The following is a 20,800-nucleotide window of genomic DNA, read 5'->3' as shown; positions in this document are numbered from 1 at the left end:
TGATTATGCAGTCTTCATTCAGACACACCTTATGCCACCCCTGACCGGTGTTCGCAGAGGTGAGGGAGCGAAAGCTCCTGTTGCGAGGATGGGGCCTAGAGGGACCAGGGTAGGTAGGGCCTATGGCAAAGGGGCTTCTCAAGCAAGATGGATGACTGGTTGTCCAGAGCTTCCCACTACACTTACCTGTTGGCAGCATACCGGGGAGGCTAACCAGATCCCTATTGAGCCTGCACCAGTCGGGCACGAGCTTGTCAGGATTCGAGGCCCGACTCCAATATGTACCACACTTTACATTTTTGCATGTTAAATTCATTTTAGTTATGCTTATAGAACACTAATCACCTCAACGCACTTACAGGCATCTATAGAGTACACCGGGGATGCTCTCGAGCTAGCGGCTTCCCTAATGGGGATGGTACAGAGGAGCATGAGTCTGCTCAGCCTATACAGAATTCAGGTAATTTTCTTCAATTTACATTTCATGCCATCAAACTTTCTACTGATACATTAGCATTTCAACTGTAATCTGTTCCACGCTGCACTGATTTGATACACTGCACTCAAACACTGTATTCATACATTGCATTCATACACTGCACCTACACATTGTATTTGACTTCTATCTACACTCATACTGCATACCATCTTTGTATCTGATACATACACTGAGACTGATATATTGACAACTACCCTTTTTAGATCCCAGCCATATGGGGCGCACTAGTGGGAGCTGTAGCAGGACCATCAGTGCCCCCTCCAGTGGCAAGGAGGAGAGGGAGACAGGCTCCGGCATGCAGCAGAGGCAGAGCTTGGGACACCGGAGATGAGAATGGCGCCCTTCCGAGCCCATTCTAAGTAATGACGAGGCCGAGACTAGCGAGGCCGAGGAGGCAGCAAGTCAACACGCTGAGTCATCCGAGAGAGAAGACGATGACGCTAGCTTAGGTTCTGCTAATGGGGATGATACTGCGTTAGGCTCCGAGGCAGATGGCAATGACGACTCTGATTCTGGTTCAGAGGGAGGTGCAGAGAGTGGCACTAACGGGGACAGCTCTGAGGCTCTGCCTAGGAAGAGGACGAAGAGGGCCTCTCGAGACTGAGATAGCTGGCGCTGATTCTGTGTATTTTTGCTTAGTTTCTTTTTGCTAGTAGTGTTAGCACTTGGTACAGCTTTAGACAGGTTTTATTTGCTTTAAAAACTTGTACTCTTTTGTAAAAAGTGACCATGATCGGAATGAAAACCAGTCTTTTTGATGAAAAAGTGTTGTATTGTGCATTCTAAGCATTGCATAACATTGCATAGCATAAAAACGAGATTGATCTTGATTGAAAACTACACATTGTATTGGAGCTTTCTTAATCAGGTAATGAACCGACGAGCACTTAGCAAACAAAATAAGACAACTCAATAAACAACTAACAATAACAACTTGATAAACAACGCAACAACTCAACAAGAAAAAAAAAATACAACTCGATAAGCAACACAACAACTTGATAAACGAATTGAAACAACTCGATAAACAAATTGAAACAACTTAAAAGCAACTCAACAAATCTACTAAAACAAGGCAGCACAGTGCACCAAGAGCAGAACAAAGCACAGGTTCTCAGCACTCTCAATACACAGAAAGACCACAAGAATGCTGTCGGCCATGAACAAAGGTTGTCGGCCACCAGTGGTGGTCGGTCGGCTACAAAAGGTGGCTGTCGGCCATTGGCACTGGCCGGTCGGCCATCAGTGTGAGGGACCTCCAGATTGTTGCCACCTGTCTTCCACTCAGTGCCTTATCTTCTACAAAAGCTGGGACTTCGTAGTTTCTTCATTCCATCTCTGTTTTTCCCACATATGGAACCATTCTTTGCCCAAAAACTCTCAAATTGGATTGCAACTTTAGATTGTTCGGAAAAAGTGAATTTCCGAGGTTTCGGGATAAATGCACTATTCACGCTAAGTCATTCTCCACTATGTTTTCCATTCCTTCACACCGCGGCTAGGTGTTGGAACCCGGTTACACATGTTTTCAGTTTCGGCAGGCAAGAGATATGCCCTACAATTGAAGAATTCCAAGTTTTGATAGAATCCTGGCGTGATAAGGAAATTTGCCTCAGTCCCGTTTTAGCCACATCCAAGCTCTAGGGAGGATGTGTGGGCTCACTTTACACGATGCCCGATCCTTGGTTCACGACGAAGAGTTAGATATCCCCAGTTTGATTATCAATTTTCTGACGTTGGTGACCACGGTGACTGTCTTTGGCAGATTTTTCGACAACATGCCCTCTGTTTGTGTATGTTGGCTCATTTTCTTCGTGCCCCAAGTTTCGGAGGGTCTAGCATTTGACTAATTGAAGTGGCCCAAGGCTTGAAAGAAAGCAAGAGCTGCATTGGCCTAGCATTGGCCGAGACTTTAACGGGCTTGGACGCCTTCTATCAATAGGAGACGATCAAATAAGCAGGAAGTCCACTACTTTTACAGGTAATGTTTCCCACCCTTCTCATATGTGTTTCTCACATCACTCGACACTCATGCTTTATTTTTCTCTCAAAACCCTTTCTCATTTTTCTCTCCACATACACCTCTCTATTCTTTAATCTCTCTTTTCTTTCATCCCTTCCCAGATATGGCTTATGGGCAGGTTGAAGGTAGTGGACTCTTGCCCTGCATATTCAGCACAAGGCTATTGATTTCACCAACGACTAGTTGATTTCCCGAATGAGAGGTGGGGTGCCATTGGATGTGCAACAGGTCTGCTATTGACATTCCTTGTTGTTACCCCTGGTTTGATCTGCCCAAGATGAGCTACAGCATGTCTCAGCAACCCGGCATTCAGCTGATTGGCTTGACACACTGTGTATTTCACTTCCCATTCAAGTTCAGGCTTCAGTTTGGACACCACCAGATTTGCCCAGAAGAGGGGGTAGAGTACCCGGCTCCATTCTTGGTCGAGGCTCACAATTAGCTAAATATCCCACTGCATGGAGGACAAGAGAACTTCTGGCTCCCACTCCCAATTTCAGTTGCACCCTTTCTGGAAAATGCATGGCTTGGCTTGAAGATGAGGCGCAAACCGGGCCTACTTTAGGATCTGAAGCTTTCACAAGCTCCGGGAGGGGACACAGAAACACCTTATTCACCCATGTCCCAAGTTTATTACTTTGATCTGTACTTTCAAGTTTTTCTTTTGAATGTAATAAAAAAGAAACTTTGATTTGCATCGAGAGATGGAGAACTTTGTATTGAAATCAATCAAATTGAAGTTGTGGGCACTGAAAATTTTCCTTTTGGTCCAAAAATGGTCTAAGTTGTAAAAAGGTTAATTTGAACAAAATCAACTTTTATTAAAACTTTTCAAAACCATTTTCGATAAGGATCACAACTTGACACACATGGAATCTATCCTCGAGATGTATAACCCCGAATCCAGAAAACGGAAAATTGCCCCTTGTCTGAATAGCACTACACTGTACTGTAACCAGCTCTCATAATGAAGATCACGACCGAACTCTTGGATACAGAAAAGACAAAGGTGACCTAAACAATCTCATGGACAAGACAATTGAGTTCAAAGTGTTTATGGCTGAGCTTCATAATGAAGTTGCCAACGTATCCCGAAGATAAGAATCAAGCCTTACATAGTTCGGTTCGAATTCACTCGTGTATTAGCACTCTCCTTTTGCACTCTAACTTTTGCCAAGGCTGCCCTTTTTGGGTTTTCAATCTTGCGAGCTTAGTTTTTCTTTTTTCTAATTTTTTTGTGCTCTAACTTTTGCCTAGGTCGCCCTTACGGGTTTTCGGCCTAGCGAGCCACTCAAGGGTAATATTTCTTCAACTTGTCCATGTTGATTGGTTTAGAGAACTCTAGGCCATCTGGGTCCATAAGAATGACAGCTCCGTCTGGCCAGATTGATTTGATGATGTAAGGGCCAGTCCAATTAGGTCTGAACTTGCTCCTAGGGTCATGGATGGGAGCTTGGTTGTCTTTGACCACCAAATCGCCTTCGTTTAGATTCTTAGACTTAACTTTCTTGTTAAAAGCCCTGGAAATCCTGCGTTGATATCCTTGGACGTGGTACAGTGCTTTCAGCCTCGTCTCGTCAAACAGCATCAGTTACTTGAACCTGCTCTGCTGCCAATCCACTTCTGCTATCTGGCACTCAGCCAAAACCCGCAGCGATGGAACCTCTATTTCGATCGGCAAAACAACCTCCATCCCATATACTAGAGAATACGGAGTTGTCCGAATTGAAGCCCTATAGCCCCAGAGAGCAAATGACAATTTGTCTGGCCAGTCCCTATAAGTCTCAACCATTTTCTGCAAAATGTGCTTGATGTTCTTGTTGGCAGCCTTAACAGCTCCGTTGGTTTGTGGCCGGTATGTGGATGACTTATGAAAAGCCACGTTGTATTTCTCCAACAAGTCGATCACTTCTCTCTTGAAATGGGAGCCATTGTCTGAAATGACCTCATTCAAAACCCCATAACGACAAATGATGTTATTCCTGATGAACTTGGCTACATGAGACACTTTCAGCACGGCATAGGATTGGGCTTCGACCCACTTTGTAAAATAGTCTATTGCCACCAAGATATACTCAGGCCCATTTGAGCCATTCGGCGTAACTGCCCCAATAACATCAATTCCCTAGACTAAAAACGGCCATGGTGAAGTCATGTTGTACAGCTTCGACGGCGGAATGTTCATGCGATTGGCATGAATTTGGCATTTGTGGCATCGCTAAACAAAACCGATACAATCCTCCTCTATGGTTGACTAGTAGTAGCCCTGTCTGAGAATCTTCCAGGCTAGCATGACTCCGCTCATGTGTGCTCCACACTCTCTCCCATGGATAGCCTCCATTAGGCGCTTCGACTCTTCCACATCAACACATAGCTTGTGCATTCCCAGATAACCATGTTTGTACAACTTACCCCCACAGATGATAAACTGAGCAGCCATCCGCCGTATTGCCCTCTTATCTTTATCATTTGCCCCTAGTGGATAAGCCTCATTCTCCAAGAAGTTCCAGATATCATAATACCAGGGGTTTTGATCTTGCACTTCATCTATTGCGGCGATCAACTCGTAGGCCGGCGTATACCTCTGTTCAATAATGATCGAATGCATCTAGACTCCCAACGGGATGTCTATCATGGAAGATAGAGGTGATAAGGCGTCAGCGAACCTGTTGTTCTCTCTTAACAGATGCGTGAAGGTTAGCTTCTCAAACCTGGGAATCAAAACATCCAAGGTTTGGTGATAAATTTTCATCATTTCTTCTTTGACCTTCCATTCTCCTTTTGCTTGAGAAACAACCAGGTTTGAGTCCCCGATGACGTCCAACCTTTTTGCCCCTAGTTCCAGGGCAACTTCCAATCCAACAATACACGCCTCGTATTCTGCTTCGTTGTTGGATACTTTGAAATGGAGTTTGAAAGCTAAAGATATATGGAAATTGTCAGGTGCCATCAGCAACACCCCTATCCTATAACCGTACTGGTTAGACGCTCCGTCAAAGTACACTGTCCAAATCTCTTTCTCGACCTGCAGAATAGCTTCATTCGGGAATAGGTATTCTACTGCTTCGCCCCCTTCCATTGGGTGATCGGCTAGGAACTCCGTTATAGCCCTCCCCTTAACTGACTTGCGAGTCACATACTTCAAATCAAATTCGGAGAGAAGAAGCAACCAACTAGCTAGCCTACCCGTAAGTGCTAGTTTCTCAAAGAGATATTTGATGGGATCTAATCTCAAAACTAGAATTACAGAGTGAGCTAACAAGTAGTGCCTCGACTTCCTGGTAGCCCATACCAAGGCCAAGCAAGCCTTCTCCAGTGGCATGTAACGGGTCTCGTATTCCAGTAGCTTCTTGCTCAAGTAATAGATGGCTTTCTCCACTCTATCCTCAGATTACGGCGCAAGCATGCAACCCATAGTCGTGTCCGTTACTGACAGATACAAAATCAACGGCTTCCTCGGCTCTGGCAATGACAACACAACCGGGTTCTGAAAGTACTGCTTAATCTGCTCAAAAGCAAACTGACATTAGTCATCCCATTGGAATTTCTTTCCTTTCTTCAAGAGACCAAATTGCGGTTCACAAGTCAAGGTTAATTTTGCAATAAACCGTCTTATGAATTGCACTTTATCCAAAGAGCCTCGCACCTCCTTTTCAGTCCTTGGTGCTGGCATTTCTAAGATGGCCTTGATTTTGGAAGGATCAACCTCGATGCCCCTCTGTGTGATCAAGAAACCCAGCATTTTCCCTATTATGACACCAAAAGTGCATTTCTGTGGATTCAGCCTCAACCGATATTCTCTGATCCGTTGGAAGAACTTCTTCAAGGCGGTGTAGTGGCACTCTCTTTCCTTGGACTTGACAATCATATCGTCCACATACACCTCAACCTCTTTGTGGATCATATCATGTAGAATTGTGGTTGCAGCCCATTGATAGGTAGCCTCAGCATTCTTCAACCCAAACGGCATCACCCTGTAGCAGTAGGTTCCCTATGGCGTGGTAAAAGCAGTCTTCTCTCTATCCTCGGGTGCCATCAGAATCTGGTTATACCCAGAAAATCCATCCATGAAGGAGAGCAACGCATGGCCTACTTTGAAGTCCACTAACTCATCGATGTGCGGTAAAGGAAAGTCGTTCTTTGGACTAGCTCTGTTCAGATCCCTGAAATCCACACACACCCGAATTCTACCATCTTTCTTCGGCACCTGGACAATGTTAGCCAACCAAGTCGGATACTCAGATACTAGCAAAAACCTTGCGTCTATTTGCTTTGTGACCTCTTTCTTAATCTTCAAAGCCCAATTTTGGCATATTCTCCGAATCTTCTGCTTGACGGGTCAGGCCTTAGGGTCAAGAGGGATCCGGTGCTGTACAATCTCAGGATCGATTCCAGGCATGTCTTCGTAGGACCACGCGAAAACATCTTTAAAATCTTTTCATAAAGCAACTAAGCGCTCGAGTTCCTCTGAAAACAACGTGGACCCGATCTGGACCAGACGCGGATCCTTCTTAGTGCCCACATTAATTGAAATGATTTCATCAACAAGGGGTTTCACAAACATCTCCTCCTCTCGATCAATCAAATGTTTCAAAACCAGAGGAATTCCTTCCTCGTCGTTTTTATCAAAATTTTGAAAGTCATGATCAATGCAATACACAAGTGGCACAGAGAAGTACTCAAAACCTGCAGTGGCATTCACATTCAAAGTTCCAGCTCATCTAATTCATCGGTTACAACCGACTCAAAAGAAAAGGAAAAAGATGAACTGGACAAAATGACGGCATCCGGGTTATCAACCCTAGGAATACCAAACTCCGACTCAGAAGAACTGGAATCTGATCCTGACTCCACAGACTCTGGGGAATCAGATTTTGGCTCATTACCTGATTCAGAGCTGTTAGACGAAAAGCCCTCATCTAGCTGCCAAATGAGAGAGGGTGCGTTAGATACATCCAAAATACCACCGAAAGGGTCCATGCCTGATTGGTCTCCGATCATGGAAACAGTTAGGTCATCCCCCAAGCTCTTTAGATCTATCGGAGGATTCGAAAGGAGACATGCCAATGCTACTTCTATCTCAAGTTCACTGCTGTTGGACTCACCCTCTATACTCTGTTCGGCCTCAGCAGTTAATTCCAGTCTGTTCCTCTGTGGCTTCACCCTCTTGCAGCTGCAAGTCGAAGAAAATCTCGAAGCCGAGAAAATGCCGCTTCTCAGAGTTCAACCATGGCTCAGGAAAGCCACAAAATGGGAAGTCCTCCCCTCCTGGACAAAGCGTCCGTTCAGAGTTCCTTGAATTGGCCAATGCACAAGCTCATAGCACTTCCCAGTTTGTTTAGCTCTGGCTCTTCCTGCCATTTCTTTTCCTTTCCTCACCCAGTCCTATGTTGGATTTGAACACAACAATGGCACCCTCGCGTACGTAGCCCCCGCCCCATTTATTAACTACGGGGGCCACACTCCCGAGGCGATCTCATCAATGCCCGCATTCATCAATCTTAGCGGCCAAGGATTCGCTAATCTAATCGGCCAAATGTCAAGGCCTTGCACCGATAGGTTCATGTGCCCCAGCCATTCCATGAGCCACCGCTAGTCGATGTTCCAGTTCATTCCTTAACTGGGGCAAGGGCAGATTCATCAATCTTAGCGGCTAAGGATTCGCTAATCTAATCAGCCAAATGTCAAGGCCTTGCGGTGATAGGTTCATATGCCCCAGCCACTCCATGAGCCACCGATATTCGACATTCTAGTTCATTGGCCAAGGGCATACTCATGAATTCATTCGGCTAAAATTGAAGCCACCAATATTAAACGTTTTAGTTCATTAACGGGCAAGGGCATATTCATGAATTCATTCAGCTAAAATTGAAAGACGGCTAAATTGCCAAGACACGCAGTTATCTAACCGACAGCTATTTAGTGGGATGTTTAATTTACTCATCTCATGATCCTACATCCTATTGGATCGATAACTAGCATGTGCAACAGACAGTAGTCATTTTACCCAAAGTAGTGAAAAAGCAAAAATCTTCTTCAATAACAAAAATTGAGTACAGATAATAGTAAAAGGCAAAGGAAATTTTCATTAATAAATTGAGTACAGATAGCAGTCATTTTATACATGAAAATTACCTTAAATTAACAGAAAATCTACTAACAAAAATTTACAAGAACCATGCATGGTAGATTCCTAACAAAAATCTAAGTCACCCTAGTCAATCTTCGGGGCCAGACTCCAGCGGCTCAACGCCCACCTGCTCGTATGGAATCGGCTGGGCCAATGTCACATTAGCGGCAGTGAGGGCTTTGAGCCAGCCGTGTTTGAAGCCCCGATTCTCGAATTTGGAGACTTCCTCCACATACGTTTAGTATTTTTTCTCCTGGCCAACTGTGTTAGAGACTCCCCAACCATGTTCTCAGCATACGCGTCAGGAAGGTCCCCTAAGTCGGTAAAAATGTCTTCGAATGAGGCATCTCCACATCCTGAAGTAGATGGAGGGTCAGATTGATTAAGGCCGACTTCCTCAAAAGCCAAATTCAGTGCCTCGTCAACTTCGGCTTCCAAAGTGGCCTGATTAGGTTGTTCAGCAACTTCCTTGTCTGCTTGTTCTTCTGGTTGCTCTAAGTCAGAAGCTTCCAAACCAATCTACTTGAGGTTTTTGAAGTTGGGGAAACTAAGAGCCGTGAGCTGCTGTTCGCCCCTCGGAATCGGAATATTTTCTATAGCTGAAAAGGTTGCGTAAGTCGGCTCGTATCTAAGGAGTATATGAGCTGCCCTCCTTTGCTTCTGGAGGTTTGGACGGCCGAAGAACTGGAGTGCGGTTTTGATTTCCGTGAGCACAGCATCGTCAGCCGAAACAAGAACTTTCTTTAAATTGTTTCCTGCATACACAAGGTGGTAAGTTCATGAAAGGTAAGCCGAGTAAATATATAGCAAATGCATGTATGAAACTATACAGCCACCTGGTTCGCCTCTTTGTCTAGGTACGGGATCTAGGCGATCTTCACCCTCGCCGAACTCCCAGTTGCCTCGGACAACGACCATGACATCGTCAACTCGCTTGCCAGAGCTGGCAAGCATAGTCACCAAATGATGGTCGATGTCTTTAGCCCTGAGAAAGTAGCGCCCCTGCCGGCCAAAAGACTTGGCCAAGGCATAGCAATGCAGAATAGCAGGGATACCGAGATTGATCCTAAGGCATCGGTTCAACTCTACGATTCCCATTACAATTCGGTAAAAATTTACATTAGGTTGGGAAAGGATTAGACCCCAATGGCGAAGAACGGCCCTAAGAAATGGGTGAAAGGGGAAGTGGACTCCGCCCTCAGCAATTGATAGGAGAGGAAAGATGATTGTGCTCTCATCAGCCGTCTCCATATCAAGCGTGTTCTCTGCCACGAGTGACAGGTGGACATCGTTGGGAATGGAAAAATGGCGTCATAAACTAGTGACTCGATCCGCAGAAAGGAGGGCTTTCAAGTGTTTGGCCATCCTAGCCAAATTAGGGAGTATGCTAAACTAAAAACAAACAAGGAAATGGGATTCAAAATGGGGGAAAAGAGAACTTACAAGAAGTGGAGAAGGCAATGAGAAACGGGAGGAAGTTGCAGAGGTAGCGAAGTGAAGGAGTTGTACTAGAAGGCGAACTAGAAACTTTGAGTATTCAAAACATACATTCGAAAAGATAAAGTTTTAAATCACATTAAATGAAGGAAGCGTACGAAGGGGCGGGAAATCATAATGATGACCAAAAAGCGTGTGCGTTCTGACACTCACGTTGGAATGAGGTTAACCGCCGAATTTTTTACTTTTCAAATTCGAAACCAAACACGCCGACTGACTGGTGTTAATGGGGTGTTTGGGGGAAAATTGTGGGAGCCGAATATCAAGAGATGCAGATAGGCCGAGTACATACTTAGAAAATCAGGATATATATTATATTTGACCCCGTCTCGTACGTTCTAGATGCCGAGTATCCTAATCGGCCATAAAGCCAGTTGAGCGAGGAGCCGAGTGAAAATTGGAATACGACAAAAGGAGGGCCGAGTTAAAAATCACACGACGGATTAAGAGTGGGCCCTACCCTGAGGACCAACAGCCAAAGAGAGGTATGTGAGAAATAACCCCAAGAAACTTAAGACATAAGAAAACGTGAGACATATACTGACTTATCCGTCAGAGTGCTAATTCCGGCAACCCCGGACTGGAGTGTTAATTTCTTTTCAGGTGGCAATCAGAGGATCAGGAACATCCTTCAAGATCTAAGAGTATTTTCAAACCACATCACCACAATCTTTAATGATGTTTTTTAAAATTTAATATATATATATATATATATATATATATATATATATCGTGATAAACTTTTATGTTTACTACTTACCAGACAGGCCTAAAAAATTAAAATTTTTGAACAAAGTCACATAGCAATTTTCTATATTTTCTAAACTCACCGCCACTAACCACTCCTTTCCTAGTAGATTTACAAAATACGGTACAAACAGAAAAAAATTATGAAAAAAAATAATATATATATATATATATATATCCCCTAAAAAATTGTCTCATGTGATGATAATTGCGTGACAATTTTCATTAAGTAATTTAACACTAAGGACATTGTTGTAACTTAATCAAAAATACAATAAATTGATGAGTGGTTCTATTTATACACCATCAATACTCTCAATATACACTATTATTTAGTTTATATCAATAATATTTTAAATTTTTGATTTTTCAATTAATACGCACCATAACATTACTCTTTTAAGCTAACTCATACGATATAATACACACTCTCACACACAAGATGATACAAACCATCAAAGTTGAAAAGATAGGCCACATGATGAGACGATGAACAACCTAGTGGACACTTTTCTTGTGAACAAAATGTTTAGCTGGCAAAACCAACTAAATGACAAATATATATACCACACGCATGCATGCATACATATAAATATTATGTATATATATACATTCCTATGCTGACAAAGCTTACTATCATGAATTATATATATATAAAAAGCATAAACAACAATAAAAGCAATAGGAAATAATTTGTGGCTAATCGACAAATCACAAATCTGTCGACAGGCTTCTTAAACTTCTTTCAATTTATAGCCATTTGTAGTGTATTATTTTTTTGGCCTGCAACTATCTAATCGATAAATCATAATAAGATTAGATTTCACTACAATTAATTAATCACAATCAACAAAAAAATAAAATATGGTGTCCACACCCATCTACAAAAATTAAAAATTAACATATTAATAAAAACCCATAACAAAACAACAAATTGCGTATTCCAATAATATGTGCCTCATGAGTGTTAAAAATTCTTGTATTTTTAAAATGTCATGGATGGAGTATCACCAACCTTCTATTTTATTGTAGAATTTTATAATGAAAAGTTTCAAATTTGATCTCGAAATTACACTTTTATTCTTAAAAAACATACCATGCATAATACATTATGTACTTTTTTTAAAGTACCTACCTATGATTAAAAATTAGCATAAATTATACATACCTCCTAAAGATTTAAAAAATATATATAATTAATCTCACACTTCTAACATAATTATATAAGTCACTTTTGAGATTTTAATTCATATAATAATTAAGTTATTTTTCATCAGTAATTCATTAGTCATTTAAATGAAAAGGATATTATCATCTATTTTCTACAAAAATAAATATTTATCTTTATTTATTTTACGCACCATCTGCATTAATTTCAGCCATTTTAAATTTACTAAATAAGATATCAATGTAATTATGTAAAAAAATATATAATTAATTATATTTTTTTTCTAAATCTCAAGAAAAGTGAGTATAATTTACCGTAAAAGTTAGCATCTAAATAAAAATCCTCAACATGTTAAGATAATTAACATCGTATTCCAATACTGTATGCCTAATGAGAGTGGGTTTGGTAATTGTTTTTCTAACCTTTTTTTTTTTTGGTTGAAAATTGACCAATAAGTCCTATATTTTGGATTATATAGTCCTATATTTTTATTTTTATTTTTGTGATCCATTTAGTCTTTTTTTATGTGTAATGACTCATTTGCCCGTCACATTGGAGTGTTACATTCATCAAAAAAAAAAAGTTCACTAAAGAGTTTTTTAGTGTCACATCATAACCGCCACATTCGAGTATCACATTTGAAAAAAGTATACTAAAGTCATGTTTGTTTGGGCGGACTAGATTAAGTTGGATTAGCATTCCCATGACTAATAGTTCTAGGACTACAAATTATTTTGGATTGTGTATCCTATCCTATGTTTGGATTGAATTAAGATTATAGGGATAGACTAATAGTTCAGACTTTTGCTTAATCCTCCAACTTATATCCCACCCCCCTGTGGAATTGAATAGTCCATCATATGTGAGATACCATATCTAGATGGATTGTTAGTCCGTACTTCAATTATATAACCAAACATCAAATTAATAATTTTATTAGACTATTAGTCCAATCCAAAGCTCATGTTCACCCAAACAAACATGGCCTAAAGAGTTTTTAAATTTTTTAGAGTGTCACATCATACTCGCCATGTTAGAGTGTCACATGTCAAATTTGAGAAAAGTACACTAAGGAGTTTTTTTTTTTTTAGAGTGTCACATCATGAGGTTGTCACATTTGAGAAAAATATACTAAGGAGTTTTAATTTTTTCTTGAAGTATTACATCATACTCGCCACGTTGTCACATTTGAAAAAAGTATGCTAAAGAGTTTTTATTTTATCTTTTTTATTTTTGAGAAAAAGTTTTAGAGTGTCACATCATACTCGTCACGTTATCACATTTAGAAAAAGTACACTAAGGAATTTTTAATTTTTTTAAAAGTGTCTCATCGTTAGAGTGTCACATTAATATCTGCAATATTAGAATATCACATCATGCATATCACAGTAATAAAATGGTATAGTTGTCCACCAAAACGCCATCAAAATCACAAATAAGACCACACGAAAAGAAACTCTCAACTAATAGGACTTAACAAATCAATAGAAAAAAAACTTGAGACTAATTGGAGTACTTATTTGTGAGATGGGATTTATTAGAAAATATCCCTAATTAAAAAAAAATTAAAAAAAATGGATAAACTTTTATGTTTACTACCAACCAAGCAGACCTAAAAAATTAAAATTTCTGAACAAAGTCACATGGCGATTTTCTATATTTTCTAAACTCACCACCACTAACCTCTCTTTTCCTAGTAGGTTTACAAAAATATTATGAAAAAAATAATATATACATATATATATATTCCTTAAAAAATTGTCTCATGTGATGATAATTGCTTGACAATTTTCATTAAGTAATTTAACACTAAGAACATTGTTGTAACTTAACCAAAAATACAATAAATTAATGAGTGATTCTATTTATACATCATCAATGCTCTCAGTACACATCATTATTTAGTTTACATCAATAATATTTTGAATTTTTGATCTTTCACTTAACACACACTATAATATTACTCTTTTAGCCTAACCAACACGACATAATACACACTCTCACAGTAATTTTAGATTCATGTGTCTCTCCTTCTCCCCAATTTATATTGAATCCATGGAAGCAACATGAGAGCAAATGGTGAGAACCAAATGGCAGGCTAAAATTTTATGGTGACGAAGCAATCGGTGTGATATTCTGCAAAAATTTAAACAAAAAAAACAATTTTAGTATTGCTCATAAATACAATGGTGAATTAATATGTTTACAAATTTATAATCGAACAAAACCAAAATGTTCAATTTTTTATGTATGAACATTTAATACTTGTTCAATTTTAATAATATGGACAAAATGATTGAACATTTTGTAAATGTTCACTTTTGTATGTGGACGAAACAAATAAGCCATTGTTGTAAAAATAAAAATATCGGTCTTTTGTTCCAAATCAATACGAACAAGAAAAATAACAAAGTAAATTGACATTTTTATTTCTGATTTGTTCCAAATCAATGTCATCCATAGAATGTAAATCTTTAAAATCAATTGATTTCAATGTTTTAAAATCCTAAATCTTCCAAAACAATAGTATTTTGATTTGAAAAATAATATAAAAAAAAAAGAGAGAGATTTGTTCTAGGTGATGGTGTGTATAGAGATATCTGTGTTTTCTTATGTGAATTGTTAAAATGAATATGTACACAATCATATTATCCTTAATAGTTATTTTACTTGAGGATGTTATTATTATATAAATTTAATAGTTAAATGGTGTGTATTGAGAGTGTTAGGTTTTTATTCTTGACAATCCCGTTTAACAAAACTCTTTTCAATTGTAATTTTATTCGCTCTTGTATTTCAGTGAGGATATGAGTTTTGGATGCGAATCCAACCTGAATCGAGCCTTGCAGAGAAGTTTGTGATGTTAATGCTTTCAAGATTACCACTTCGCTGATTATGACAGGGGTCGAGCTGCCCAGTCAGCTCGCGCCCGAAGCAAAATGTAAAATTGCATTCAAAGTTGGCTGTCCGCCCTTGCTCGCTCGAGCGAAAAAGTCCTCGCTCGAGGATTGCGTCTATACAAAAACCTTAAAAAGCTCATTGGTCGCTCGAGCAAAGGGTTCGTGGCTCGAGCGAAGGCACTAGTGGAAATCACGCGAGTTAAGGTTTTCACTCGAGCGAAAGAAGCTTCGCTCGAGCGAGCTTCAAAATCCGAATTTCTATAAGGAATTGGTTTTCTTCCAAAACTAGGATTACTTTGGATTCCTATAAGTAGTTGGTTTTCTCCCAAAACTTTACTAACTTCTCCAGATCTTCTTTTTGGATATTAAGGTTTATTTCTGGAGATATTTTGCTAGTTTTTTTTGATGTTTTGATTGAGTGTTCAACTCATGGTTTTAGAAGTTTACATCAAAGGATTGTTTGTTTAATTCTATGCAAAAGAGAGAGTTGTTCTTCGGTGGATTCTGGAGTGACTCATCGTCAAGACAATTCCAAGGTGAAGACGGGGTTGGAAGAGGCACATAGTGGTTGCTTCAATTCGAGCGTGGATTCGCTAGGTAATTGAGAGTATACTTGTGTAATTCCTTTATATCTTCTTAGTGGATTGTTTTGTGGCTGTTGCCCGTGGTTTTTTTTATCACAATTGGAGGTGTCCAATTGTGATTTTTTCACGTAAAATCGTTGTGTCGATTTATCTTGATTGTTTGATTTGGATTGTTATATACTGCTTAAAATTGATACATAATCACAAATCAACATCTAGGGGATTTCTAGATTTTTCAGAGAGAATTGACAGTGTGTTAATAGAATTACCCTAAATTGATGCTTACAAAATTGAGAAATAAGAGACAAAAGTATAATCTTATGTGAAATACAAAGGTGTATACTCAGTACCATAAATTGCCTATGGTATGTTGCATGCATTATAATGTGACCCACACAGTATACTCAGGGATGGATCTAAGATTTGTGTTTTTTGTCGGGGATAAAAACATATGTAACTTTTCATCAAAAAATTATTATAAAATTTTAAATTTTGATTTATACCAGTGCAAAAAAATAAAATAATATTACTATTAATCGGACATTCTTTGTCAACATAATTGAGAACAAAAATATAACTGAATATATTTCTTACATGCATTAACTTAACAGAATATTAACTATTACTATATCTCCGTCTATTACTCAACAAAATATTAACTATTACTACATCCCCTTGCCAACTCATCATATTGGTTCAGCTCATGGGCTGACACATCAACCCTGTCATCATCATCTTCCTCACTTTTGTCCCTCTCCTCCATGAACTGGTGCATCTAATGATTTGTGCTATAGTCCTCTTCCGTTTGCATATGCTTCTTACAGATACAAGCTTCTTTAATTGTTTGGACTACAACACTTTGTTCTTCACATACCCTTGCTGGGTAAATCATCCCCCTGCACTCCATATTTATCACCTTCTTTAATTGTTTGCATCTAATGATTTTGGCTTCATGCACCTTGTGGCAATCTTTATCTTCCCACAGGTAAAGCAATGTGACTGGCCCAAGTCTCCCTCAACACAAATGATTTCACCACATAGAGCAGGGAGAGAGGATGATCACTAAGGTCTATATACATTGTTTGTTGATAATCTGCCATAAAAAATGGAGCCTAAGGGCTTATTCAATCTATTCATGAAGTTTGGTGTAGTCAAGGATGTTTCACACCACAAAAGAGAAGAAGCGTGACACTTTCAAGATTTGGTTTTGTAAGGTTCAGTTGTGAAGTTACAGCAAAAGTAGCAGTGCAAAAAGCCTATGGTCTATGGGTGGATGACAAAGTGTTAATGATAAATTGTCATGACCCAAACCCGTCCCTAAAAGTTTGAATCATAACTGGCCAGTAATCACTTGATTACCTATAACCTTAAGCAGAAATACAAAATAAATACAAAGAAGTCCATTGAGCCATGCCAATATGATCAAAACATACATTGCTTATATCATAGCGCATCACACATATTTACATGTCCATGCAAAAGTATATGTACCAAAGAACTTCTTTATACATACAGATTTCATATCCCAAGACCATAACGACAAAGTTAACACAAAGTTATATCAAAAGTGAGTCAAGAGACAAAAAGACAAAGGCTCCATCTTGGAGACTTGATCAATTGGGTTCACAAAATAACTTTTGGTGCAGACTCTACGATTGGGCTCTATGCTGCTGGTCACCTACATAAACATACATATATACGGAGTGAGCGAAGCTCAATGAATAATAATAAGGTAAAGAGGTTTAAATGAATGAGCATGAGTTTATAAGACCATAGTAACTGAGACAGAATCTTCCAAGATATAGATTTGATACAACATCCATATTCACATTGAGGAACGGCCTCAGGCCCAACATAGAACATTATCAGAATGGCCTTAGGCCCATTAAACAGAACGGCCCCAAGCCCATTACATTATCAAAAAGGCCTCAGGCCCATTACATTATTAGCAGATTAGAATGACCTTAGGTCTAAGCAAATCATATCAAAATAGAACGGCCTCGGGCCTAAACATATCATAGTACAGCAAAACGATCTTGGGTCCACATCACATATATCATATCACATTCATGGAACTCATTCATTTTGAACAAAACACAAGTTATAGAGGGCATATCCTTTAAGAAGGAAAATAAGTAGTTATAAGTACTTTAAATCATATCTTTACAATACTATTACTCATAGTGATAGTGGCCTTGCAATGGTCCTTCCGGCAGGCGACCTACACATCATAACACATATATAAATTCAGTAAACAATTTATTCATTCTTTAGTCTCTTCCTTTATTTAATCATTTACAATTTGTTCACTTTGTGTTTATCGTTAAACATCCCAAAGAGTCTAAACACGCTCATACACACAAGTTCAGAGGGTCGGATACGTTAGTAGAAAATGACGGTTTTCCACCCTATTTTTTGCACGTACGGAAGTCCCTCACCATACATGCCGAAGGTGCCGCACGTGTAGTCCGTACATGCAATTAATGCAGAAGTCGAACCCCTGTTTTACTCTGTGTTTCGTACGTGCGGAACTCCTGACCGCACGTGCGGTCCTGGGCAATTCAGCCCAGCCTGGAAATCATCTCAACCTCAAGCTTCTAAACTTACATTTAAGCCCCAATTCATAAAAATCCACTTCAAAAACATAACATATATACATTTGAATCACAGAAAGCGCTACTTGATGCCTTCACGTTAGAGGATATAGCGCGAAGATAATGGATGCTCATACGGGAAGAACATCGAGGACTGAATTGGGCTCAATTTTTAAAAGTCTTTTATGAGAAATATTTTCCACAGTACATCAAGGACAGGAAAGTCACCGAGTTTGAGAACTTGAAGCAGGGAAACAAAACTGTAGCGGAGTATGAAGAACAATTTATAGAACTAGCCCATTTTGCACCACACATGGTGGATACGGATTACAAGAAAGGAAGGAAGTCTGGGGAGGACTCCGAAATGCCATTTTTGACTGGATCAATGCGTTGAAGTTGCCAAAACACATTGATGTATTGGATAGGGCGTTAATGGCTGAAGCTAACATAGCTGCTCAACACCGAATCTCAGAATGGAAGGGTAATTGCATATGCTTCCCGCCAACTTAAGCCTCATGAAAAGAATTATTCCACACATGACTTGAAGCTAGCCGTAGTGGTTTTGCCATTAAAATTATGGCGGCATTATCTGTATGGTGCAACATGTGAAGTCTACACCAACCATAAAAGCCTAAAGTATTTCTTTACCCAGAAGGAGCTTAATATACGACAAAGACGGTAGTTGGAACTCATCAAGGATTATGACTTGTAAATCCATTATCATCCCGGAAAAACTATACGGTAGCAGATGCTCTTAGCAGAAAGTCTATGGGGAATCTAGCATGTTTGTTTACAGGACGGAAAGAGTTACTACTGGAGTTGGAAAGAATGGAAATAGAAATTGTGCTACGTGAACAAGGCGAAGTGCTAGCCGCAATAACGACACAACCGGCTATCATCGAAGAGATTAAGCAGAGACAGGTGGAAGATGAGTTTCTTAAGAAAATTTGAGACGAAATAGATGCAAATCCAAAACCGGGGTTCACTTGTGAAAATTCAGTGTTGAAGTTTAAGCAAAAGACTATGTATTTCAAATGCTTCAGAAATTAAAAGAAGAATTATGAAGGAAATGCATAAGTCTAAATTTGCAATGCATCCCGGTAATACAAAAATGTACCAAGATCTCAAGCAAACCTTTTGGTGGCCTAACATGAAAAAAGGAGTTTGCAGAATTTGTTTCGAGATGTTTACAATGCCAGCAAGCAAAAGCGGGATTACTTCAGCCTCTCCCAATCCCGGAGTGGAAGTGGGAGCACATAGCCATGGATTTTATCGTTGGCTTACCCCTAACACCCCGAGGTATGAATTCAATATGGGTTATTGTGGATAGACTCACTAAATCTGCTCACTTCTTACCCGTCAAAACTCTTTACAATGCAGATAAACTTGCTAGTGTATATCAATGAGATTATTCGACTACATGGTGTTCTAGTTTCAATTGTATCCGATAGAGATCCGAAATTTGTGTCAAGATTTTGGCAATGTTTACAAGATGCAATGGGAACAGAGTTGAGATTCAGTACGGCGTTCCACTCACAAACTGATGGCCAATCAGAAAGAACGATACAAACACTAGAGGATATGTTTTGGATGTGTGTCTTAGATTTTTAGGGAAGTTGGGAAACTTATCTACCATTGGCAAAGTTTGCATACAACAACAGTGTTAGATTTTATTATTGGCAATCCCGTTTGACAAGGATTTCTTTAAGAAGTTGATTTTCTTCCAAAACTAGGATATCCAAAAGTAATTGGATTTCTTCCAAAACTAGGATTACTTTTGGATTTTCTATAAATAGTTGGTTTTCTCCCAAAACTATTTAATTCCTCCAGATCTTCTTTTTGATTCTTAAGGTTTATATCTGGGGATACTTTGTGAGTTTTCTTTGATGTTTTGATTGAGTATTCAACTCATGTTTTAAAGAGTATACATCAAAGGTCTTGTTTGTTCTACAAAAGAGAGAGTTGTTCTTCGGTGGATTCTGAAGAATTCGAGCCTGAAGCTTTGGTGGATTCCGGGGTGGCTTATCGTAAAGACAATTCCGAGGTGAAGACGGGTTGGAAGAGGCACATAGAGGTTGGTTCAATTAGGCGTGGATTCGCTAGGTAATTGAGAGTATACCTGTGTAATTCCTTTAAATCTTCTTAGTGGATTGTTTTGTGGCTGTTACCCGTGGTTTTTTTTATCACAGTTGGAGGTGTCCAATTGTGGTTTTTTTCACGTAAAATCGTTGTGTCTCTTTGTCTTGATTGTTTGATTGGGATTGTTATATTCTGCTTAAAATTGATACATAATCACAAATCAACATCTAGGGGATTTCTAGATTCTTCAATTGGTATCAGAGCAGGTCGTTCTATTTTTTTTAAAAAAAAATTCTTTTAGAACGAGATCTTGTTTGATTTGTGATAATGGATTCAATTCGTGAGGGAAATTCTATGGTTCGACCACCCCTACCTGACGGATCCAATTATTCTTTTTGGAAAGCTCGGATGAGATCATTTTTAAAATCTATTGATGAAAAAGTTTGGCAATCCGTCATGAATGGGTGGACTGAACCAACAATTACCGTTGATGAAGTTACAATCCCTAAACCAATTGATAAGTGGGACACAATTGATTACCAAAATAGCAGCTGGAATAGTAAAGCCATCAATTCTCTC

Source organism: Camellia sinensis, chromosome 15 (assembly GCF_055761805.1).
Source record: "Camellia sinensis isolate YWXY chromosome 15, ASM5576180v1, whole genome shotgun sequence".
Lineage (NCBI taxonomy): Eukaryota > Viridiplantae > Streptophyta > Magnoliopsida > Ericales > Theaceae > Camellia > Camellia sinensis.
The sequence above is the reverse complement of the archived record's forward strand: the minus strand, read 5'-3'. Positions refer to the sequence as shown.